The sequence below is a fragment of the Aedes aegypti genome, chromosome 2 (genome assembly GCF_002204515.2).
Source record: "Aedes aegypti strain LVP_AGWG chromosome 2, AaegL5.0 Primary Assembly, whole genome shotgun sequence".
Taxonomy (NCBI): Eukaryota; Metazoa; Arthropoda; class Insecta; order Diptera; family Culicidae; genus Aedes; species Aedes aegypti.
The window spans coordinates 223387452-223413936 of NC_035108.1; positions in this window are offsets into that span (position 1 = coordinate 223387452).

A 26485-nucleotide genomic window follows, 5' to 3' on the forward strand; every position below is an offset into this window, starting at 1 on the left:
TCCAGAAGAAGCTGCGGTCAAAAAAGATTCACGCCCGCACCAAATGTACCATGTACAAAACGCTCATAAGGCCGGTAGTCCTCTACGGGCATGAAACGTGGACGATGCTCGAGGAGGACCTGCAAGCACTTGGAGTCTTCGAACGTCGGGTGCTTAGGACGATCTTCGGCGGTATGCAGGAGAACGGTGTGTGGCGGCGAAGGATGAACCACGAGCTCGCCCAACTCTACGGCGAACCCAGTATCCAGAAGGTGGCCAAAGCTGGAAGGATACGATGGGCAGGGCATGTTGCAAGAATGCCGGACAGCAACCCTGCAAAGATGGTGTTCGCTTCGGATCCGGTTGGTACAAGAAGGCGTGGAGCACAGCGAGCTAGGTGGGCGGATCAAGTGCGTATCGATTTGGCGAGCGTGGGGCAGAACCGAGGATGGAGAGATGCGGCCACGAACCGAGTATTGTGGCGTGAAATTGTTGATTCAGTGTTATCTGTGTAGATGTTAACTAAATAAATGAAATCATCGGGAGCACACGCATACTCGCCGATGTGCTGAAGGACCGCGGATTCGGCATCGTAGCGTTGCAGGAAGTGTGTTGGAAGGGATCAATGGTGCGAACGTTAAGAGGTAACCATACCATCCACCAGAGCTGCGGCAACACACATGAGCTGGGAACAGCTTTTATAGTGATGGGTGATATGCAGAGGCGCGTGATCGGATGGTGGCCGATCAATGAGAGAATGTGCAAGTTCAGGCTCAAAGGCTGGTTCTGCAACTTCAGCATAATAAACGTGCACAGCCCTCACTCTGGAAGCACTGATGATGATGATAAAGACGCTTTTTACGCGCAGCTCAAACGCGAGTACGACAGCTGCCTAAGCTACGACGTCAAAATCATCATAGGAGATCTAAACGCTCAGGTTGGCCAGGAGGAGGAATTCAGACTGACGATTGGAAAGCTCAGCGCCCACTGGCTGACGAATGAAAACGGCCTACGACTAATTGATTTCGCCGTCTCCAAGAACATGGCCATTCGTAGCACCTACTTCCAGCACAGCCTTCTATACCAATACACCTGAAGATCACCACAGCAGACAGAATCGCAAATCGACAACGTTCTAAATGATGGACGGCACTTCTCCGACATTATCGACGTCAGGACCTATCGTGACGATAACATTGACTCTGACCACTATGGTGATGGTTAAACTGCGCCTTAAACTCTCCGTCGTTAACAACGTACGGTACCGACGGCGCCCCGGTATGACCTAGAGCGGCTTAAGCAACCGGATGTCGCAGCGGCATACGCGCTTGAAGACTGCTGGAGAGCAGTAAAAGCAGCCTCCGACGATGCAGCTGAAAGCAACGTCGGGTACGTGGGATGGATTCGATGGAACGATTGGTTCGACGAGGAGTGCCAGGAGGTTTTAGAGGAGAAGAAAGCAGGAGCGGGCGGTCATGCTGCAGAAAGGGACCCGGCAGAAAATGGCACGCAATAGAAGGAAACGGCATCAGCAGACCCGCTTCTTTCGGGAGAAAAAACGCTGCCTGGAGGAGACGGAGTGCGAGGAGATGGAACAGCTTTGCCAGTCTCAAGAAACGCGTAAGTTCTATCAGAAGCTCAACGCATCCCGCAACGGCTTCGTGCCGCGAGCCGAGATGTGCAGGGATAAGGATGGGAGCATTTTGACTTACGAGCGAAAGGTGATCGAAAGGTGGAAGCAGCACTTCGACGAGCACCTGAATGGCGCTGAGAGCACAGGCAATGAAGGACGGGACAACGGAGGAAATGCCTTCGTCAGTACTGCGGAGGATGGAAACCAACCAGCCCCCACTTTGAGGGAGGTTAAGGATGCCATTCACCAGCTCAAGAACGTTCTCCAGCGTTTTCTGCGAAGAGGAGTTATCCGAAGAACACGTTGCGAATGTTGCAAACAACGTACCTTTGTTCGGTGAAACGTTCAACATGCTCACTGTCGATGATAATATGATCATCGAGGCGGCTGCACGGTTAAAATCATCGTTGAACCCCGGTCCCGATGAAATTCCATCTGTTTTGCTGAAGGCGCACATCGTCAATTTGCTGGTTCCTATACGCCATGTATTCAACCTATCGTTAAATAGTGGACGATTTCCTGCGGCCTGGAAAACTGCTACTATGTTTCCTGTGCATAAAAAAGGCGATCGTAAGGATGTCAATAATTATCGAGGAATTTCAGCACTTTGTTGTATTTCTAAGCTCTTCGAGTTGATAGTCATGAAACCAATGCTGTTCCACTGTAAACACTACATTAGTGAGGATCAACACGGATTCGTATCGGGGCGTTCCACAACGACCAACCTGTTGTGCCTTACTTCACACATTGCCGATAGCTTTGCTGATCGAGCCCAGACGGATGTGATCTATACCGACTTGACCGCTGCGTTCGACAAAAAAAAAACCACGCAATAACTGTTGCTTAGTTGGAAAGGCTCGGTGTCGGGGGCCTAATGTTGCGCTGGTTCAGCTCGTATCTGACTGATCGTCGCTTGACTGTGGAGTTGGCAGGATTCTCTTCCGAATCTTTCACGGCAACTTCCGGAGTACCTCAAGGAAGCCATTTGGGACCCCTGATTTTTTTGCTGTACTTCAACGATGTCAACACAGTGATTAAAGGACCTCGATTATCTTATGCAGATGATCTAAAACTGTTTCTGCGGGTCCGTACCATCGCCGACGCCGTTGCTCTTCAACATGATTTAGATGTTTTTGTAGTTTGGTGCGACATGAATCGATTGACAGTTAATCCTGAGAAATGCTCGATTATCTCATTCTCACGCAAACTGCAGCCCATCTTGTTCTGTTACCAGCTCAAGGGAAAGGTGCTTCAACGAGTAGAAGATGTTAAAGATCTTGGCGTTATTCTGGATGCTCAGTTGACGTTCAAACACCATCTGTTCTATGTCATCGAGAAAGCCTCCAGGACATTGGGGTTTATCTTCCGTATTGCCAAGGATTTCACGGATCCATATTGTCTCAAATCTTTGTACTGCTCATTAGTTCGGGCCACACTTGAATATTGCTCCGCAGTTTGGCATCCGTATTACCGTAACGGCGTGGAGAGGATAGAGTCAGTGCAACGTCGCTTCATCCGTTATGCTCTCCGTCGACTTCCATGGCGAGACCCGTTCCGGTTGCCTAGCTACCAAGGTAGGTGTCAACTCATTCAACTGGAATCACTGCAGACCCGTAGAGACGTCAATAGAGCGATGGTAGTGGCTGACTTGCTTTCAGGAAGAATAGACTGTCCTGCGCTCCTGGAATCTATCAATGCGAGTGCTCACTCCAGGACGTTGCGTAACAATGCTATGTTGAGGTTACCATTGCGACGAACTAACTATGGCCAAAACAGTGCTATGGTCGGTCTTCAACGCGTGTTCAATAGGGTTGCTGAAGGGTTTGATTTTCACCTGTCCCGTCAAGTAATACGTCGTAGCTATGTAGAAATTTTATCCCGACTCTCTGTGTGAATATTTGTGACTTTCATTTGTTTTATTTTTTTTTTACATTTTGTTGCCTTGTTTTGTTAAGTTTCAACTTAGTATTTTACTGTATTTTCTAGTTTAAAACATCATTGGGGCTTACTGTCTGTTGGTGTATAAATAAATAAATAAATAAATAAAGCTGCTTGTAAGGATGGTATCGGAGCTGAACTCATTAAGATGGGTCCGGAAAGGCTGGCCATTTGAATGTACCGGCTGATAGGCACAATCTGGGAAACAGAACTGCTACCGGAGGAGTGGAAGGAAGGGGTAATCTGCCCCATCTACAAGAAAGGCGACAAGTTAGATTGTGAGAACTTTCGAGCGGTCACCATTCTAAATGCGGCCTACAAAGAATTATCCCAGATCATCTTCCGTCGTCTGTTACCTGTAGTAAACGAGTTCGTGGGAAGTTATCAAGCCGGCTTCGTTGACGGCCGATCGACAACGGACCATATCTTTACTGTACGGCAAATCCTCCAAAAATGTCGTGAATACCAGGTCCCAACGCATCACCTTTTCATCATACGACAGTATCGACCGCGTAGAGCTATGGAAAATCATGGACGAGTACAGCTTTCCCGGGTAGCTCACGAGACTGATAAGAGCGACGATGTAGGGTGTGAAAAATTGTGTGAAGGTTTCAGGCGAACACTCCAGTTCGTTTGGGTCCCACCGGGGACTACGACAAGGGGATTGAATTTCGTGCCTGTTGTTCAATATTGCGCAAGAAGGTGTTATGCGGAAAGCCGGGCTTATCAGCCGGGGTACGATTTTTACGAGATCCAGTCAATGTTTGCTTTACGGATGATATGGACATCGTCGGCCGAACATTTGAAAAGGTGGCAGACCTGTACACCTGCCTGAAACGCGAGGCAGCAAAAGTTAGACTGGTGGTGAATGCGACCAATGACAAAGTAAATGCTAGCTGATGGGGCCGAGTGCGACAGGGCTCGCTTAGGTAGCAGTGTTACGATAGACGGCGATACGTTCGAGGTGGTCGACGAGTTCGTCTACCTTGGATCCATGCTGACGGCTGACAATAACGTTAGCCGTGAAATACGGAGGCGCATCATCAGTGGAAGTCGGGCCTACTATGGCCTCCAGAAGAAGCTGCGGTCAAAAATGATTCACGCTCGCATCAAATGTACCATGTACAAAACGCTCATAAGGCCGGTAGTCCTCTACGGGCATGAAACGTGAATGATGCTCGAGGAGGACCTGCAAGCACTTGGAGTCTTCGAACGACGGGTGCTTAGGACGATCTTCGGCGGTGTGCAGGAAAATGGTGTGTGGCGGCGAAGGATGAACCACAAGCTCGCCCGGCTCTACGGCGAACCCAGTATCCAGAAGGTGGCCAAAGCTGGAAGGATACGATGGGCAGGGCATGTTGCAAGTATGCCGGAGAGCAACCCTGCAAAGATGGTGTTCGGTACGGATCCGGTCGGTACAAGAAGGCGTGGAGCGCAGCGAGCTAGGTGGGCGGATCTAGTGCGTATCGATTTGGCGAGCGTGGGGCAGAACCGACGATGGAGAGAACCGAGTATTGTGGCGTGAAATTGTTGATTAAGTTTTATTTGTTTAGAATGAATGTGGGCACACGGATTAACAACGATATTGCGATTACTAGACGAACCTGATTTGTTTTCTGTTCTGTTCAATTTAGCAAATTTAGAAATTTAATTGTTACAAATTTACTCATATTCGAAGTTATGTAATGCGAATTGGATTGTTTAGCTACAATGTTCGTTTCTTGAATGAAAGACCATATATGTAGAATTTTATTACGCCATCTTATCTCATTTCAATTTTATAAGAATTGATTCTTAAGTTGAATGACATGTCAATTCACATAACGACAGCCGCTTGTGAAAGAACATAATTAAAGCACATAAAAGTTGGTCAAGTATCAATATGATAGTCCTAGAATGAATTGATAAACGTAATATAATTCAATTATTTTTGAAATAACCAAAAAATTATCTGTATTCCCATTTGAGCATTGTGGCGTAACGGGATTATTACTGATTATTCTTCATGTTTTTAACATGAAAATCATATAAAAGTTAACTATTACCAGAATCATTCTCATCCAATTCTGAGATATTGTTCATTACCTTTATGTTCCATATTTTATTTTATATGTTTTGTGTTGGAGAATATGGCAGCCAAATTTTCATTTTTTTTAAGTACCGTAATCCGGGGTATCATTGATCAGCGGGGTAACATTGATCGGAATGACTCATCTCGTAAAAAGTTCGTATCATCATTTATTGATAAAACATTTCCAAATTACGAATGGTGCTTCTCTTTTTTATATTCATAAGCTATTGTAAGTGAGGATTTTTGCGAAAATCGCGTTTACATTATGTGTAAATTTGTCAACTTTTCGAAACAATGATTTCAATTGGTAAGGATGACACTACCGAAGATTCATGTCTCACATAAGTTCTGCAAACGATATGAGCAAGGAAAGTGCGGTTCTTGTTAAAAATGGCATCGCCGAAAATGATTCCGTTGTCAAAACTTTCATAGGTATGCTAAATTAGACAACATTAACGAATTACTGTAAACAATATAGGATTTCCTTAGGAAATTGCCTACCTTTAGACGTATTCCGTGGTTCAAAGTGTTTTTAATTTTAGAATAACTCGAAAAGTAAATTACTTGTAAGCGTTTGGCCTTCATATTCGGCTTCGGGGGCCATGATTTAAGTAAATAACGATATTTTCAATATTACCGAACGTTGTTTTCATAGGTGATCAATGTTACCCCAAATCAGCTAAATCAAAAAATCACTTATAATATTTTTTTAAACATGCTTAAATCTTGCAAAAAACAAAATGCAGTATATAGTCACGAGCTATGGGTGGCAGTACTTGTTTTAAAAATATAAAATTTGTAACATTTGTATTTTCAAACGAAACATTCAAGAAATATTTAAAAAAAATGATCAATGTTACCCCGGATTACGGTAGTTTAAACGACGTCCTACTTCCACATAAACGCGAAAATGTTCGGATGTCGGGGGTATCTAATAATATCTGAAGCAGAAGAAAAAAAAATGAAATGTTTTCCGGTATTTCGTTGTTAGGTGAGTGATATGGATGAAGTGAAAACTATTAAAAAAAAAATACTTCAAAAACTTAAAAAAATAGCTTTATAGACAAAATATTTTTGGTAAACGTAATTTTATGAAATATAAAAATACCAAGGTAGAACTAATTTGAGAATCGGGCATACATCCTGTTTATTTCTCTAGTTTGTTCTATAACAACATTTTAAACAGAATGATGGCTCACTTTAACAAAAATTCAATTTTCGAAAATGAAAACTTCGGGAGTCCACATGGATGTTCGACCATTTACTGACTTTAACGTGAAAACATTTTGATTTGTTCCAATTAATTCGATGGCTATTCATCTGCTGTGTCTGGTACATAAAGAAAGACGCTATCAGTGATTTTATGTCGAAGTAAACTCCAACGATTATATTAGATATCAAATTAAAGCGTGTGAATCTAAAACAATTAAAAACGCTTATTGATCGCAACTTTAAATTAAACATTTGGAAGTGCTAAATCAATATATTTGTCTATCCATTACCACTTTTGGATTTTATGGTCAAATATTTTATCAGTGGTCATATTGTCGCCTCACTCGTATGCTCTTATTATTCATATTGTGCCATATCAAATCACGAGTCGTAATCGACCAAGCGAATTGCTATTGATTTATCTAATGCATCTCACCTCCAACAAAGTCTGACTCTCCTTCTCTACCCCAAACATTGATGACACAAGGAAAAAAGTCAATTATAAATGAAAATGGAAATACTCACGTGAAATACCCCGATCGCGAGAAGATTAACTATCGGTGAAATCAAACGAACATGGCACTTATGGCAATTAAGGATTAAAGTCTGGCATCGATTTGCATATGATTGTGTTCTGTTCGCGGTCAACATCGCGGAGCACGTGGTCCTAGCTACAAGAAGTTGAGCCGGGTAAAACAAAATACGATAACGTGGCGCCAGACCACCCGTTATTATATTCACATAAATCTTGAAAATTGTAATAATTGCTGTCGTAACTCACGTTCGAACCTGAGAATCAATGAGTAAATCGCGGCTGGCAAAGGGGTAAGTACCTAGGAAACAAACCGGCGACAAGATCCATCGTGAACGGAAAACTTTATGCTGCGACGACACTCTTCCACAACAGTGTGATACTCTACTGAGCGAAAAGGAAGAAACATAGCATGACAAACATTTAAGGCTTCACTCAGTGGTCTTTACTGACTTCTTGTTTGAGCCCTTCCACTCATTGCAAGAGCGTATCCGTGCCACAAATTTAATTTAAATCCGCAAAATTCATGAATACAATGTCAATTGTTTTTGTTTGGACATATTTTAATACCTTTATTCGTTTTGTTTCGGTAGGTATGTGCTGTTTCAGTGCAATACATTTTAATTCCTTTCGCCACCACCATTTTCTGTAGGCGACAGCTACGAGAGGGGTCCATGGATAGAGCCAGCAGTCGAGTGGATGGAACGCCATGAGCGCCCTAAGAAGGAGGAGCAGGTCGGGAGGATGTCCTCGTTTGCACGTTCGTTGGCGGCATTCGCTGCTGACTGGTGTAGTGCATTTAATCGTATACCTCATCTAAATTACTTGGCATGGTTGTGATCCGCCAAGTGGCACTGGCTGCTTGAGCTTCAACCATGGATGTAGACTTTTCACAAGGCGGGGCATTGGAACGTTTGAATCAAAATTATCGAAAATTAGTTCTAGATCGAAAATAGGTGCTCCTCCTCTACTACGACCAAACTAGGGCTTATTTTAAATAATATAAGCACTCTTGATAGTATAAATCATACATCTAGTTTTCACTGGAAATAGGTCAATAGGTCAAAACCTATATCAAATTAGCTTATAAAGCTAAGTATGCTGTTTCGCTCAAGAAAAGTAAAGAAATTCCTTGACTGAATAAGTCAAGAAATTTCTTACAGTGTGCCCCCTTTGAAATGACATTTATTTTCGACTACGTACTGTGATCAGAAAAATGTGCTTCTCTGGACCATTTCTGGGAAGATATTTTCCACGCATCGAAATAGGCGATTCCTTTTCTTGTCAGTAGCTAACCAGCCTTAAGGCTGTGAAATGTTTTGATTGTGTACGGAATATTGACGTTTACTGAGCTTGTTGTTTACTTATTTTAAGGAGGAGTGAAAGAGGGCAAATGATTTTTGTGCAATGTCTTATATTACCTAATATAAATCATAGTGTTTCTTACAAAGGGGAAATCTGCAACCAGACTTTTTAGTAACTCCAGGGAGTGTGTAGATTTCCCACCACCGACGACCCACTAAAACTAGCCCATTGGATATTCTTTGTAACTCATTGGCCTCAGAACCTTTTAACCCAGGAACCACCTTACGGTATTACTTCGCGAAGGGCCCAGTGCATACATGTAGCAGAAGTAGCCTAGGTAAACTGCTCCTCATAGCCGACATAAACAATGTTATAGGGAACCAGCCTCGGCAGGGCTAATCCTCTGGGCTAACGCTTGGTCGGCGTGCCATAGGCGCTGCCGTAACTGCCGTAATTACTGCATTCCAGCACTCGGCATCCGCACATATTTTCTGGATTATATAGTCTTATCGTCGATGGGGGTGACAATGGGTCTAGGGGGTGAGATTGGGTCAAAACGGAAAAATATGATTTATGAAATATTTCAGCTAATAATACTGATATTACTAAATTAATAATTCATATTTATTTATTTATTTATTTACTTACAGTCTTCGATATTTTAACATCGCACAGACTAAAACTTAATTACTTATTCTAGATTTGAACGCAGATTTACACAAATTAAAATCATACATGTGATACACATCATTAAAAACTTGGCAGCAAACATCGAGTGGGTTGTGTTGTCCATACTGTGTGCGATGTGCCGATCGTCGAAAGAAGTCAGTACGCCGTATCGTTCTACCTGGAGCATTGAAACGAAGCTTTTCCAAAATATCCGGACAGTCAACGTTGTTCTCCAGTAGGTCGAACACGAAAAGCCTCTGAAGATATGTTCTCCTAGTTGCCAACGTCGGAAGACTGATGAGTGCGCATCGGTTTTCATAAGCAGGGAGTCGAAATCTATTACGCCATGGTAGTCTACGAAGTGCAAACCTGACAAAGCATTTCTGAACACGTTCGATGCGGTCAATCTGCACAGCGTGATACGGGCTCCAGACCACAACGCCGTATTCCAAAAGGCTGCGAACCAACGAGATGTATAATGTTTTCAGGCAGTAAATATCATTGAAATCCCGAGTGTTCCTGATGATTACACCGAGTACTGCGTAGGCCTTAGCTATCACCGACGATATGTGCTCGTTGAAACGCAGTTTGTTGTCCAGGGTGATACCTAGATCTTTAATGGTTGAGACTCTTTTCAACGTACAGCTTTGCATCGAATACTCAAAAAGAATTGGAGCGCGGATTCGTGAAAAGGTAATGATGTTGCATTTTTGTATGTTAACCTCCATTCCGTTTCTCTCGCACCAGATCAGAACTTTGTCAACATCTGCCTGTAGTGCACAGCAATCCACTGGAGAGGACACCACACGAAAAATTTTCATGTCGTCAGCGTACATGCTTTTCAGGGATTCTAATTCGCTGCAAAGATCATTCACGAAGAGTACGAAGAGAAGAGGACCGAGATGGCTTCCCTGAGGAACACCCGACGAAATGCAAAACGGATCCGATTTAACTGTTCCAAGCTTTACGGAAGCAGAGCGTTTACTGAGATACGAAGAAAACCATTTGGTCAGCCAATCAGGAAATCCAATCCGCTTAAGTTTTTCGATCGCAAGTTGGTGTGGGACACGGTCGAAAGCCTTCGAGAAGTCGATGTATACTGCGTCGATTTGCTGTCGTTTATCTATTAGATCGACCAGTAAAGACACATAACTCATGAGGTTTGTTGTAGTTGAGCGCTTTTTCATAAATCCGTGCTGATCGACTGCAATGATGTTACGCACCGCCGGGTAAAGAAAATCTAATACCATACTCTCAAAAACTTTCGGCAGACAGTTCAGGATAGAAATTGCTCTGTAGTTCGTAACATCATGAACATTTCCAGTTTTGTGAATTGGCGTGATCGACGCTTCCTTCCATCTCGATGGAAATGTGCTTTCTTCGAGCGAACGATTGAAGAGTAGTGTAGCCGGTACAGCCAACGAAGAAGAACACTGTTTGATGAAATACGGCAATAATCCATCCAATCCAGGCCCCTTACAACCGTCAACTTCTCTCAGTTTGATGCACACGTCGCGCTCAGTGAAGGCAGTTGCAGGCAAGTTGAGGTCGAAACTCTGCAATCTATTTAGGTACGATTCAACCAAAGGTGGTGAGTTATTACTTAGCACACTTTGAAAGAACGACGCAAAAAGACTTGCAGACTCCAACGGCGTTGAAGATGTATCACCAAGATAGTTAACGGTGTGAGGAATTGCTTTCGTAGATGTACGGTTTCGAATTAAAGTCCAAAACTGCTTCGGGTCATCCTTTATATTTCTTTCTAGTCGGGAAATGTACGACCGAAAGCGTGATGCGTTTAAAGAATTGAATTGGCATTCTAAGTCGCGCACCACTGCTTTACTGTCATCATTCCTCAGTCGAAAGTATCTTCTACGAGCCTTACGTAGCCGGTTTCGAAGATTCCGCAACTCTCCGTTCCACCAAGGTCGTCTGCTTCCATGCTGTCGTGATTGTCTTTTCAAAGGAACGTGTTGTCGAAAAATAGAATCCAATTCGCCATAGAAACTATCCACAGCTTCGTCCAAAGTACCAGAGTTCAAGATCTCTCGCCAATTGATTTGTGAAATTGCAACATTCAATACATCAAAATCGCAATGGTTAAAGTCATAAACTACATTGGAGTTGTTCTCATTCTCGAGCGTAGTCCGTTGATCTTCAATGACCATCACAAACGGCTGATGATGACGGTCCACATTCATTAAGGGCAGAGGAGGCTCAATTATTTCACATATGGTCATGCAATTCACAAAAGCTAAATCGAGCAGTCTTCCGTTTTCATTTGTTAGATAGTTTACTTGTTGTAAACCAGACGCGATAACGTTCTCAACTAAAGAGATTTCCTGCTCGGAGGATGCATTCGTTGGAATGAAGCATCCGACGTCGTTATCGAAACACCAGCGGAGAAGAGGCAAATTGTAGTCACCCAGAACTACAATCCTGTCATGAATGGAAGTTTTTCTGTGAAGTTCATTGATGCACGCTGCATGTTGTTCATATAATCCAAGCTCAGTATTGGGAGGGAGGTAAACCGCACACACCACAAGTGATACGCTTCCAACACTAGCTCGAATGACTACCTGTTCTAGACGATCAGCCCCGTTGATAGTGAAAACATTGCATCGAATATTCTTTTTGACACCAATCAGAACCCCACCACCACGGAGGCACTGGCTAGTGGACGCACTACGATCACAACGGTGTATCACATACTCGTCAGTTAGCTCGGCATCCAACACATTCTTATTTAGCCAAGTTTCTGTAAGCACCACTATATCGTAATCGCAAACAGACAAGGCTGCAAATAATTCGTTTGTTTTGGTTCTTAATCCTCTCACATTCTGATAGTAAACCGTGATCGAGGGCGTAGATCGGTTCAGTTTGCCGTCGGTATTCGAATTCACGTGATCGGGATATTGTAGCGCGATCGGAGTAGTAGCATTCGTTGAGGCGATATCAACGTGTTGACAACAAGTGGCATGTATCGGCGAGAAGAAGGTTTCAACATAATTACTGCTGTTACTGTTGAAACTGAAACGTAGCCCTAGGATGGAAATCGAATTCGCGGAATATGATACCCTTCTGCCAAGTAGAGGATACCAGCGCCATATCCTTTAGTTGCGAGTCGATACCAACCTTAAACGACACGAAGGAAAGTTCGTCAAGATTTTTGCCTTTTGGAACTAACTTTCGCACGTCAACGGCATCGCTGGTATTCAGATTTCGTTGCACCAAGCTTCGAATATCATCATCAGTAGCATTTGGATTGAAGCCAGATAGATACAACCAGAATTTGGATTCACTAGTCGTCCTATCTGCCAGCGGTATCATCACACTTGAATCAATTTCTTTGGTTCCTTCGGTCTCGCGTATTTCGGTCTGGATCGCATCTTCATCAATTCGGGGACGTTTACGGCGGCTGCTGGGGACAGACGTGCTTGACGTGCTAGTCTTTCTGCCAGTGCGCTCTTGCAATGCAGTGGGCAATTGACGTAGAATCATGTTGATTTTTTCTGTGTTTTGCTCCATCTCCTGTCTCAGCTCGACAAGTGCATTGTTTTGCTCAGCATGGATGGCTTCCATAGCATTATTAGCTGACGATAGTGCATTGCGAAAAGTAGAGTTTGCCATAATTTTGGTGCAAGCATTGCACATCCAGAAGAGTTGGGAGCACTTGGCGACAATATCACGAGTGGCAGCAGTTTGCTTCACGCATTTAAGATGGAAAGACGACCTACAGAAACCATTGCAGACTATTTCTTCAGTTTTTTCCAACTCGCCGGCGCATGAACAACAAACTGAAACCGCCATTGTTTGTGTACTTGAATACGGAAAACGATGTGAAATAAAATTCCTTAATTTAATCACTTATTCTGGCGCGGAAACAGCAATACTTATGGTGTGATATATTAATAATTCATATGTTAGGGAACATATTATTACACGTAATTCATCACAATATACCATTCGAGTTTAACTATCCGGTGCATTCGGACGTGCATACAAATCGGTGCGATAAAGCAATTAAATTTAACTTCGCCGACACCAACCATCGGGAGGGATCAAATTACGCAGTGCAAGCAGGTGACCGCGAGGTGACATAGCGAACAAATCAGTGCATAAATAATAAATCAAGAACCAAGCACCCCTCAGGGGGGATCAAATTCCACAATGCCGCCTCCCAGCGGCGGAACTGGGGCCTTTCCCGTCTTGGGAGAAAACCCGAACAAATCAAACGGGACTTATCTTGTAATTCAGTGCAAATCCGAAGACGAGAACCTTGCCAAAGCTTCTCCAATTCTGGTGGAAAAAACCGTCAAAGCTACATGCGGTGAAGTGCAGTCTATGAAAAAAACTAGCGATGGCAAAATCTTGGTGTTGACCAAATCGGAAAAACAAGCAAAAGTGATGATGAAGCTGGAAAAAATGGGAAATTACGAAGTGTCGGTTGTTGAGCACAGGTCGCTCAACACCTGTCGCGTAGTGATCTCAGATAGAGAACTGATGTACGAAGAAGACTCGGAAATCGAAAAAGTACTGAAACCACAAGGCGTGATAAAAGTGGAACGAATTATGAGGAAAAGGGATGCGGAACTCCAAAAAACCTCATCCTTCATTGTACACGTGAAAGCCAGTGTCCCCCCATCAAACTTTAAAATTGGATATCTATCTGTGGTAGCAAGGCCGTATTATCCAAGGCCACTAAGATGCTTCAACTGTCTACAGTTCGGACATCTAGGAAGAGAGTGCAAAAGAGAAAAAACATGTAGAAAGTGCAGCCAAGTGTATCACAGTGAATCCTGTGAAGAAGAAGAAAAATGCATAAACTGCAAGGGCAAACACAATGCTCTCAGCAACGAGTGCGAAAAATACCAAGAACAAGTTAAAATCACGAAGCTGAAAGTAGATAAGAGAATAAGCTACTGGGAAGCCAAAAAGTTAATTGAAGCAGAACAGAAGAAAAGCTATGCGGAACAAGTTAAACAAGCGACAGCAGAAGTTTACGAGAAAGCTGCATTGCAAAGAGAAAACGAGTTCAAAGAAATGATCAAAGCATACGAAAACAAAATCAAGTCACTGGAAATGGAAGTTCAAAAAATTAACGAAAATTACCAAAAGGCACTAAACAGGATGACGGAAGAAAGAACAGCTCGGAAACGCGCAGAGAAAGAATACGACGACCTTTCGAAGTGGATTCAATCCACCGAAAGGAAGGAAACACAAGCTCAAAACATTGGATCCGGAACGAAACATGGAAGGCAAAGCTCAGACTATCAAACGTCACCATTAAGAAAAAAATCCTGCAAGAAAGTGGACACACAGTCATTAGTGATTGAATCTGACGATTCAATCATTGAAGAAGACTAGCTCAACAAACAAAGGAACTGAATATGGACCCCTCTATTATACATCAAACTACAGCAGAATTAATCCAATGGAACTGTAATGGCCTCAGAAGCCAAACCGCCGAACTACAAGTTTTGATCACCAAGTATAACCCATTTTTGATAACCTTGCAAGAAACAAGAACAAACAGCTCGACCAACTACTCAATTCCTGGTTACGATACTCTATTCTGCCATCGACCATCAGGTCAAGGTGGAGCTGCCATCGCTATCAAACACGGAATAAAGTTCTCAAAAGTTGACCTAAACACAAATATCGAAGCAATTGCCATTGAAACCAATATTCCAAGGAAAATGTCTGTATGCAGTATATACTTATCACCTAACCAACCCATAAACAAGACAGAAATTGACAACATCATTGAGCTACTACCAAAACCATGTATTATCTCAGGAGACTTCAACGCACACCATAGCCTCTGGGGATCATCCAAAGACGACAGCCGTGGCAAAACCATTGAAAACATAGTTAAGGAAAACGAATTAATTACTCTTAACGACGGCAGCCCCACTTTCATTCACACGGGAGCACAAAACAGCTCAACGTGCATTGACCTAACATTTTGCTCAGCTGAATTAGCAGACAAACTGAATTGGATAACTCTAGATGATCAACATGGCAGTGACCATTTCCCAATTACGATTGGCCTTTCCACGGCTGCAAAACATTCACGAACACCCAGATGGAAAATCCACGAAGCAAATTGGAACCTCTTTGAAGATAAGCTCGAAGAACTCATTCACCAAAGTCAACACTACACAATCGAAGAGCTAACAGTTGCAACCCAAACTGCAGCCTCCCTATCAATCCCAAAGACATCCACGGAGGTACATCCAAGAACTGTCCCATGGTGGAACCAGAAAGTGGCGGACGCCATAAAAGTGAGAAGGAAAAAACTAAGGAAAAAGCAAAATACCCACCCAGGTGACCCTATGTTTCCAATAATTCTGGATGAATTCCAAAAAGCCAGAAATAACGCCAGGAAAATTATTGAAGAAGAAAAACAAAAGTCTTGGGAACAATACGCATCTTCAATCAACAAAGACACTCCCACAAACGAAATATGGAAGAAAATACGGGCAATATCCAAAAAAGGATCATCTTCACAAAGGACATGGGCTATTGACACGGGTGAAAGAATTCTTTATGACCCAGCAGACATAGCCAACCATCTAGCAGAACATTTTTACAAAGAATCATCCAACGATGCTTACTCTCCAGAATTCCAACAAAAAAAGCAAAAAGACGAAAAAACTACAATCAAATTTAAAAGGCAAGGAAATCCCGAAATGGATATGGACTTCTCTATGAATGAAATGATCTTCCAAATAGACAAGCTTACTGGATCTTCACCTGGTCCAGACGGTATTCACAACTCAATGCTGAAACAACTACCATTTTACGTTAAAAGAAAACTACTTGAAGCATACAACACAATATGGAAAAACGGGAACTTTCCGGAACTATGGAGAACATCCATCTTGGTACCTATTCCGAAACCAGGAAAATGTCCCAACACCCCAAACAACCTCAGGCCCATTTGTTTATCAAGCTGTGTTTTAAAGCTATTCGAACGAATGGTAAATAGGCGACTTATGCGCTACTTGGAAAAGAACAACACACTAGGAAGAGTACAATTCGGATTCAGGAGAGGCCATCAGACTAACGACGTAATCTCTCACATAGATAATTATGCAAGAAAAGCAATCAACGACAAGAAACACGCAGAAATCATATTCCTCGACCTGCAGAAGGCATACGACCGAACATGGCGCAGACTTATTTTAAAAAGACTCGCAAAAGCCAATGTTACAGGAAACATGGCAAAATTTTGTAGTTCATTTCTAGAACGCAGAGAGTTCCATGTCCGTTATAACGGGCAGCTCTCAAACCCAAAAATCCAAGAAAATGGGGTCCCACAAGGATCAGTCTTGGCAGTGACGTTCTTCCTATTAGCAGTGGAAAGCATCAAAACCTTCATTCCACAGGACACTTTTATCAGAATGTATGCAGACGACATCACCATTGCAGTCGAAACAAAATCCGCTAAATGGACCCGATCAAGAGTACAGAAAATTCTCAACGGCATTCAGAAATGGTGTGCCGAAACCGGTTTCAGCGTATCAGCCACAAAATCAGCAATAATGCACGTTGGAAAACGAAGAAAACTACAAAAACAATCAACACCTATGCTTAATTCAGAAGCAATCAACTTAGTGAAACAACACAAATTATTGGGAGTGTGGATCGATCACCGACTAAACTATAACTACCACATAAAAATAACCAGAGATGAAGTAAAGCGACGATTGGACATCATGAAATGCCTTAGCAAAACCAAATTTGGAGCGGACAGAAAATCTTTACTGCATATACTGAACATGATCATCCTCCCAAAACTCACATATGGTGCACCAGCACTAACCTGTTCGGAGCAACAAGTAATCACCAAACTAAACCCAATATATCACCAGGGAATCCGATATGCCACTGGTGCATTTCATTCTAGCCCAATAGACAGTATTTTATCGGAAAGCGGACTTCTTCCCCTGGAACTTATCTTCACAAAAATGACTATCAACTACTCATTGAAACAATTTGCGCGCGGAATCCACAATCCTGATCTCCACCTAATAAATAAAGTAAGCAGTATTCTGGATGATCTACAGATACCACCAATGACCGTCACAGAAGAAGACTCTACAGCACTACTGGATTGGAAAGAAACCACCTACAGAATCAACTTAGAAATACCAGAACGACTCCCACCGGCAGCAAAACAAAATCACTTCAAGGAGCTTTGCAATACCGAGTATCACAACCATACTCACACATACACCGATGGCTCAAAAATGGATGATGGAGTTGGATGCGGGATATATTCACACGACCTCAACCTCAACACATCGATTTGCCTACCAAAACATCTAACCATATTCAGCGCAGAAGCATTCGCTATACTGAGAGCGATAGACAGCTGTCCCAGTGGGCTTAATGTCATATTTAGCGATTCTAAAAGTGTTCTGGAAGCCGTCGCTAACAAAAATTCAAGCCATCCATGGATAACACGCATCAGAAACATTCTACAGGACAAAAAAGGTAGCATCGAACTATGTTGGGTCCCAGCACATGTAAACATCCATGGAAACGAGAAAGCAGACGAGCTTGCAAAAAATGGTGCCATGCTTCAAACTCCGTTAGATATTAAAACGCCCTTCGCAGACTTCAAACACCTCATAAACACACAAATTAAACAAGTGTGGCAAAACAAATGGTATGCAAGCAGAAACAAGCTCAGGCAAATCAAAAATACTATAGAAGAATGGAACACGTCATACAATGAAGACAGACACTTCAGTCGAATATTAACTAGGCTAAGAATTGGGCATACATATCTGACCCATGGGCACTATGCAAAAAAAGAAGATCCAGCAATTTGTAGAACATGCAGTGAACCAATCACCGTAAGCCACATACTAATCGAATGTCGTCTCTACGAAACAGAGCGCAGAAATTGCAAACTCGGCAATTCCCTGCATGAACTGTTGGGGAACGACACGAGCACCCTCGAAAAAACAAAACAATTTCTGAAAGACTGCAAACTCGACAAGCTGATATAAACCTACAAAAAACACCAAAAACACACACCAATGCTGATCCAACATTAAGCTGAAAAAGCCATCCACCATCAAGCTAACATGTCAGCATAATTCTCCTACTTATACCGTCGACGAATGACAAACAAGCATCAGTAATATTATCGACCACCAGTGGAAAACCAAACCTCATCAACATCATGGGCAACGACAACTCCAAGAAACCCACCCAAAACGGTGACCAGGACGTCACCATTATCGAGAATCAGGAAGTCCACACCGGACTTCTAGAAGACCACGATTGGAAGATTAACCTGATCCTGATAATCTCAACAATACAACTGCTCATCGGCATCCTCACTATTCTAAGAAAACAGTGGAAGAAAACCGCAATGAAAGCTGCAAAATCTGTAGCAGCCCTCGATGTCTAGGCAGAAATCTCCAACCACGGAAACAAATGGAACATAGAACCTTTTAAAACGTGTTAGAATTAAGAAGTGAACAACATAATAAGACCAAATTGTATTTAACATGAAATCAACGACCGGAATGACCAAATGGTTAAACGGTCTCTAATAAATATACATACATACATACATCACAATATACATTTTTAGAAATAGTTGTTTTTTGTTTACTATATCAATGAACTTGTGTGTTGAAACTAGATAAAACTTACAACATTAAATTTCTCCTGTGCAAAGTATCACGCATGTACTTCAACTTCTATCGTTATAGTAGTAAAAGACTTTCAACTTTTCATTACACTTCACACGTATTTTTCGGAATCTATTTGATTTTTCCACAAAAATTTAATTTTATTCGGTACGGTGTCTAAAACATCAAAAATGGGGGTGAGATTGGGTCAAGCAAGAACAATAGTAAATGGAATTGCAAGTCCACTTTTTTGACATTTTATGGTGCCGGGTGCTCTATTTTTGCATTAAGATGTGTTTGTTCTTTCTAAATACAGCATCTCTGAAACATCAAACAAGTCGACTTGAATATTACGTGCATTGAATAACAATGCAACGCATTTTGACAACTTCTCAAACCAGCAACTATGTCTCGTGCGCAGCAACATCGTAAAATTTTATCAAATGGATTTTTTTTTTTGAATTAAATTATTTATCAGTGTTTTCTTATTATAGAAACATCTCTCGGAAGGACAAATGAGTTGGATCGCTGAAATACCGGGATTATGACGTCATAACATCTGCCTGAAATGTATTGATCCTGGAAAGTCGCACCGAAATTTAACTATTGGCAAAAGTTTAAAATAATCACTGTCTCAGTACACCTTTGGGGAAACTGAATAGGCTTTATGGCAATGGATATGAGACTTTGAAGACAATTTGAAGGAAAAATCAAGAAAATTTATGTGAACTTGGCGATAAATGTTGGGTATACATATTTTTTCTCATAGCTCTTCAATTTTTTGGTATAATAGTTCTTTTAAGTGGGTTTATCATACTAGTGAAACATCTTAGATATCTTTTCGACTTGTTTGCATCGTATATCATCAATACTTTTCAGCTATGAATGGTTTTGCAATCATATTCTCAAAAACAAGTTATTTCAATTACAGTGATCCAATGTCACCCCCTCTATGGGGTGAGATTGGGTCATTTTTCATTCACTTGCGGTACCGCTGTGAATAAATATTTTTCTTTAATTTTTTGAACAGTTGGTAATGTACCATCAAAGTCCATACTTACCAAATTTGAAGTTAATTAGAGTTAAATTGCGATAGTTATTCATTAAATAAATCGTGCATATCCCTTTTTGACCCATTCTCACCCCCCCAACGACGGTACATAAAATTTTCATTCGATAAATTAACTAGATAGGTAATAAATAATAACAATTACACTGTAACCTAACTTTACGAACTAGATCGGGGGTGCATAAATTGAATCAGTGCGTGAAACGTGGGAGCTTAGTTCGTAAAACGAGGTTTTGCCTTTTGGAGTCTACTTGTATGGTATTATTTTTTATTATTTATAGAAATTATGCTCTTTTAGTATTATTAAATATTGAATGTATGCAAGATAAGGTCCTTAAAGAATTTTTTGAAATTTGGCCGTTCTACATGAGTTAATTGAGATCAATTTATCATTTTTATGTAGTAGAATATCTCACAATACTGGACCCTATAAGACTGTTATATTTGGAAGAATCGTTTGTATTGCCAAATTCGAGTTTTGCTAACTAAGTGAGTACAACAGGTGTTCTAGTTCATCCAAAAACTTCCTGGAATATATACCTGCAATGTACTGGCATATTTAGCGATTCTTTGATGTTTTTTGATATGGCACAGGCCCATATCTATTCATTTTATGAAATAAAATCTATTCATAGCAGTAAAATTAGTATTGCTATAATTTGTACCGATGTGTTAGGATCTCCAAGGACTTCATCGAGTTTAGGATTTTTTTTTTTGATATGGTACAGCCTCTTAACCAGATATGGTACAGCCTCTTAAGGGGCCTAGATAGCTGTAGCGGTAAACGCGCAGCTATTCAGCATGACCATGCTGAGGGTCGTGGGTTCGAATCTCGCTGGTCGAGGATCTTTTCGTAAAGGAAATTTTCTCGATTCCCAGGGCATAGTGTATCTTCGTACCTGCCACACGATATACACATGCAGAAATGATCAATCGGCAAAGAAAGCTCTCAGTTAATAACTGTGGAAGTGCTCATAAGAACACTAATCTGAGAAGCAGGCTTTGTCCTAGTTGGGACGTAACGCCAGAAAGAAGAAGAAGCCTCTTAACCATTTAACAAAAGGGAGATGCTACTAGTTAGCAACTGCAAAGCAGTCATGCATGGTGAGATCACATGCCATAGCATCACAGTGAAAGCTGAAACACATGGGCGTAATGCTAGACGATCGGCTGAACTTCAACAGTCACGTCAATTATGCATGCGAGAAGGCGGCGAAGGCGAACAATGCGCTCACAAGACTTATGCCCAACATAGATGGTCCTAGAAGCAGTAAGAGTCGTCTTCTGGCTGTCGTATCAACATCGCTACTAAGATACGGTGCGCCAGCATGGGGCGCGGCGCTACAGACCAAGCGGAATCGGGATAAGTTAAACAGCACGTTCCGACTCCGAGGCGGCATGCGTAATCACTGGGATAATCCCGATCTGCATCATCCTGTCCGAAGACATCGACTGCTATCAGCGAAGAGAAACTAGGCACGCGAGAAAGTTGGCAAGAATTCGTTCGCTGGCTAAGTGGCAGGCTCATCCCGAATCTATTGGCCTGAGTGTACAGGGAACACGGAGAAGTGAACTTCCACATGACACAGTTCTTGTCAGGTCACGGCTGCTTCAAGCAGTATCTGCATCGATTCGGCCATTCTGTCCTGAGTGTATGGAGATTGAAGAAACGCCAGAACATGTTGTCTTCGACTGCCCGAGGTTCAACATAGAACGAAACACGGTGGCGACTGCTTTTGGCGAGTACTTCAGCGTAGAAGGTGTGATCCACGGAATGATAAGCGATCCCGATCTCCGGAATATGATGACCAACATGGTGGTGCAAATAATGTCTGGCCTACAGCGCAACTGGCGAGAAGAGCAACGAAACGAGACGCAGAGAGCAGCGCTTGACGTCGGGACGTCGGGGCGTTGATGAACTGGAAGCCAAGCTCCCATCGGAATTGTCGTACTTACCTCGGCACTCGATAAGTCAGTCTGTTGATGAGAGGAGACAATCGGGCGCGATCGGAGTAGGCTATATCCTCCGTCGGGGACTAGACCGAGTAGATCGGTAAAAAGTCGCCGAGGCGCCTGTGAACCGGAAGTCACCCTCCAACCGGAATTGCAGAACCGACCCTGACACTTGGCCGATCACCATCGAATCGAAGTAGGCTAGATACTCCGCCGGGGACTAGCTGAGTAGATCGCGAAACAGCACCGGCAAATGGTCGTCGGGGCGCCTGTGAACCGGAAGCTTCCCTCCACCGGAATCTCAGGACCGACCTCGGCATCTGCCCGGCCAGCTTCGGAGTAGGCTAAGTCCACCGTCGGGGACTAGCTGAGTAGATCGCGGAACAGCACCAGCAAATGATCGTCAGGGCGCCAGTGAACCGGAAGTTTCCTTCCACCGGAATCGCAGGATCGACCTCGGCATCTGCCCGGATATCATCGGTTCGGAAGATCTTCCGCCGCCGGGGAAATCTTCGTCGGAGTAGGATAGATCCACCGTCGGGGCCTATTCTGAGTAGTGCGAGCGTATCACCGGCTTGAGTAATCGGAGCGCCAGTGAACTGAAAGCCATCCTCCAACCGGAATCTCTGAGCCGACTTCGGCACTCTACCGGCCAACAACGGAGTACGAACAACGCATAACGTAACCGGTTTCAGGAGATATTCCTCTGTCGAAGTACTCTCCATAGGAGTAGGCTAGCTTCACCATCGGGAACTAAACCGAGTAGTATCGATCACGACGAACCGCTGGCATTGAGTCGTCGGGACGCTTGCGAACCGGAAGTCACTCCTCAACCGGAATCGCAAGACCGACGTCGGCATCCAACCGGTCTACCCGTAGAGCATGACGAGCAGAAAAATGGATTCAAGCGCACCAACAAAACACAGCAGCATCCATCGAAAAATTCTCACATGGCCCAGGCGTGTGGTCGGCCCCGAAATGTAAGTGACGTTGAAGAAACAAATTGCAGCCAGATCGAATAGAGCAAGAGGTGACGAAAAGGTGTAGAGGCATCAACAAGCCCTCTGCCTTCTGAAGTAATACCATGAGGTAGTTCCAGGAGGACATCTGACTTGTAGCCCAAGCCAAAGAAAATTGGCGTGGTACAGAGTTGTTTTCCCCTTTTTTCTCTGTTACCGGACTCGCGACGTGCATCCACAGTAGACCGTTGAGTAATAGACCGTAATAGACCGTTAAGTGAGAACCACTAAGCCTAAGCCCCATGTGCTCCCCAGATAGCCGGGTTAGGAGAAAGTTTTTAGCTTTGCGATAGTTTTTTTTTAATATGGTACAGCTTCTTAACTATTCATTTAAGTTATCAGAATAGTTTTTTGATTTGGACGGATGGTTTTGGTCTTCCAAAGACTCCATTGAATATAGGCCTATAGATCTACAACCGTAATAAGTGGTTTAAGGTTAGTTTTGAAATACTTCAAAAGCCCCTGACCATTTATGAGAGTAAACGGTGTATTGTATTAATTTGTGTGGATGTTCTTGGTCCTCAATGATCTCTATTGAATATAAGCCTCAGGATCCTCAAGCGTAACCAATTATCAACATATTGTTCTTTAACACTGCGAAGGCCCCTAACTAACCATATGTAAACAGTGTACCATAAGCCGGGGTAACATTGATCAGTTATTTTTTAAATTTTTCATTTGAAAATGCAAATGTCGCAAGTTTTATATTTTTAAAACAAGTACTGGCACTCATCGTTCGTCACTATATACTGTATTTCGGTTTTCAAAAGATTTAAGTATGTTTAAATGAATGCTAAAGGTGATTTTTTTTATTTGGCTGATATGGGGTAACATTGATCACCCATGTAAACAACGTTCGGTAATATTGAAAATGTCGTTGCTTACTCAAATCATGGCCCCTTAAGCCGAATATGAAGACCAAACTCTTACAAGTAACTTACTTTTTGAGTTACCGTAATCCGGGGTAACATTGATCATTTTTTTGAATATTTCTTGAATATTTGGTTCGAAAATGCAATAGTTGCAAATTTTATATTTTTAAAACAAGTACTGGCACCCATAGCTCGTGACTATATACTTTATTTTGTTTTGTGGAAGGTTTAAGCATGTTAAAAAAAATGTTTTAAGTGTTTTTTTGATTTAGCTGATATGGGGTAACATTGATCACCTATGTAAACAACGTTCGGTAATATTGAAAATGTCGTTACCTACTAAAATCATAGCCCCTGAAGCCGAATATAAAGGCTAAATGCTTACAAGTCATTTACTTTTTGAGTTATTTTAAAATTAAAAACATCTCGAACCACCGATTACGCCTAAAGGTAGGCAAATTTCTAAGGGAAAGTTACATTCTTAACAGTAATTCGGTAATGTTGCCTAATTGAACATACTTATGAAAGTTTTGACAACGGAATCGTTTTCGGCGATGCCGTTTTTAGTAACAACCGCATTTTCCTTGCTCATATCATTTACAGAACTTATGTGAGACATGAATGTTTGGTAGTGTCATCCTTAATCATTGAAATCATTGTTTCGAAAAGTTGCCAAATTTACGCATAAGGTAAACGCAATTTTCTCAAAAATCTTCACTTTTATCGGCTGATGAATACAAGAAAGAGAAGCACCATTCATGATTTGAAAATGTTCCATCAATAAATGATAATGCGAACTTTTTATGAGATGGGTCATTCTGATCAATGTTACCCCGCTGATCAATGATACCCCGGATTACGGTATTTCAAAAATAAAATCACTTTGAACCATGCAATACGCCTAAAAGTAGGCAATTTCCTAAGGAAGTTCTGCTTTCTTAACCTTTACGTTACCGGCCTCGGACAAGGCATTTTCAAACAGCTGCCATTTCGTCAATTTTCACTCGATTTTATTTGAAACTACCCTCAGTTTAATTTAAAAAGGTTTCAGTTATTTGTCATAAATGGACAATTCTGTATTCGGAACCATGCCGGAGATATTCCGGGTTGTACTGGGGTCACGAGGGTGCCAAATTCGGGAAATGTGATTATTTTTTTATTTATTTCAGCTACAACACTAAAGTTTTTATGTAAAACGTGAGATGATGGTCGGCTGTCATCATTTCAACATAGTTTGAATAAGTGGACCGTTCCGGAACATTGTAGCCGGTTCCGCTAGGGCCAGTTTGGGGACATTTCCGTTTTATGTCCAAAACATACCGTGCGACGACTCAATCTTCATGAATTCGAGAGAACATGACAATAAAGGAAGAATATACTAAATATCAATAGATTTGGCCACTCCAGAGCACCTGGCACAGTTTCCGTCAGGGCATTTCCGTGTTTTGTCGGAAATAAACCGTGTGACGTATCAATCTTCGTGAATTCAAAAGAACATGTCAATAAAAGAAGAAAAACTCCGGTACAAACAGATGTGGCCACTCCGAATCCTGGCACAGGTTCCACGAGGGCCTATTTGGGGACATTTCCGTTTCATTTCCAAAACATACCGTGCGACGTCTCAATCTTCTTCAATTCGGGAGAACATGTCAATTAATGAGGAATAGAACCTGTGTTTCCACTCCTGATCATCACGTACAGGTTCCAAAAAGGCCTATTTTATGACATTACCGTTATTTGAAGGAAAAACTATGTCGATACTTGAAGAATGACCTCGCTACCAACAGATCTGGCTACTCCAGAGTACAAAGAATAGAGTAAGGTGGGGCAAAAGTTCGACCTTAGTGGTATAATCAAAGTTTCCAGAAAAACAATAGCATTTAAAACAAAACAAATACCATACAGTGAACCTTCAACATACTGGCTATAATTTTGCTGAACAAATTTGTGTCAAAATATTTACCCATTTTTAGTTATAACAGTTTCAAAATTGATTGTCTTATTCGAACTTTTGCCCCACCGGTGGGGCAAGAGTTCGAATCTAGTGTGGGGCAAAAGTTCGCTGGCTAAAACACAAAATATCGATCATTCTATGACAGGCATACTTTACACCAACCGTAAACTTAAGTTTGACGAAAAATACACACTAAATTTTCATAAAAAAATTGCCCAAAACTGGGTTAATTGTAATATATTCAAAAACAGCAGTTTTTCACAAAACTAAGTGGATATGTAAAATTTTGGTGACAGTTTTCACACGATTAAACAAATTTAACTAAATTTGAAGATAATGTGTGGATTTTAGGCAATTTGCAAATTTTTCCGTGATTTTATACATGGGTCGAACTTTTGCCCCGCTGATTCGAACTTTTGCCCCACTATGGGCCAAAAATTGTTTTCAAGCATTTATGCAAAAACTAATACACTTCAAAGCAACCTTATGATAGGCCTAGAAACGCCCTGACATAACATATTGAAAAAGATTTTATCTTCAATTGGTTCCATGCAACGAAAGTTTGACTAAAAATTACAATATTCACGTCGAAAAACAACAAATAGCCATAACTTTTCCAA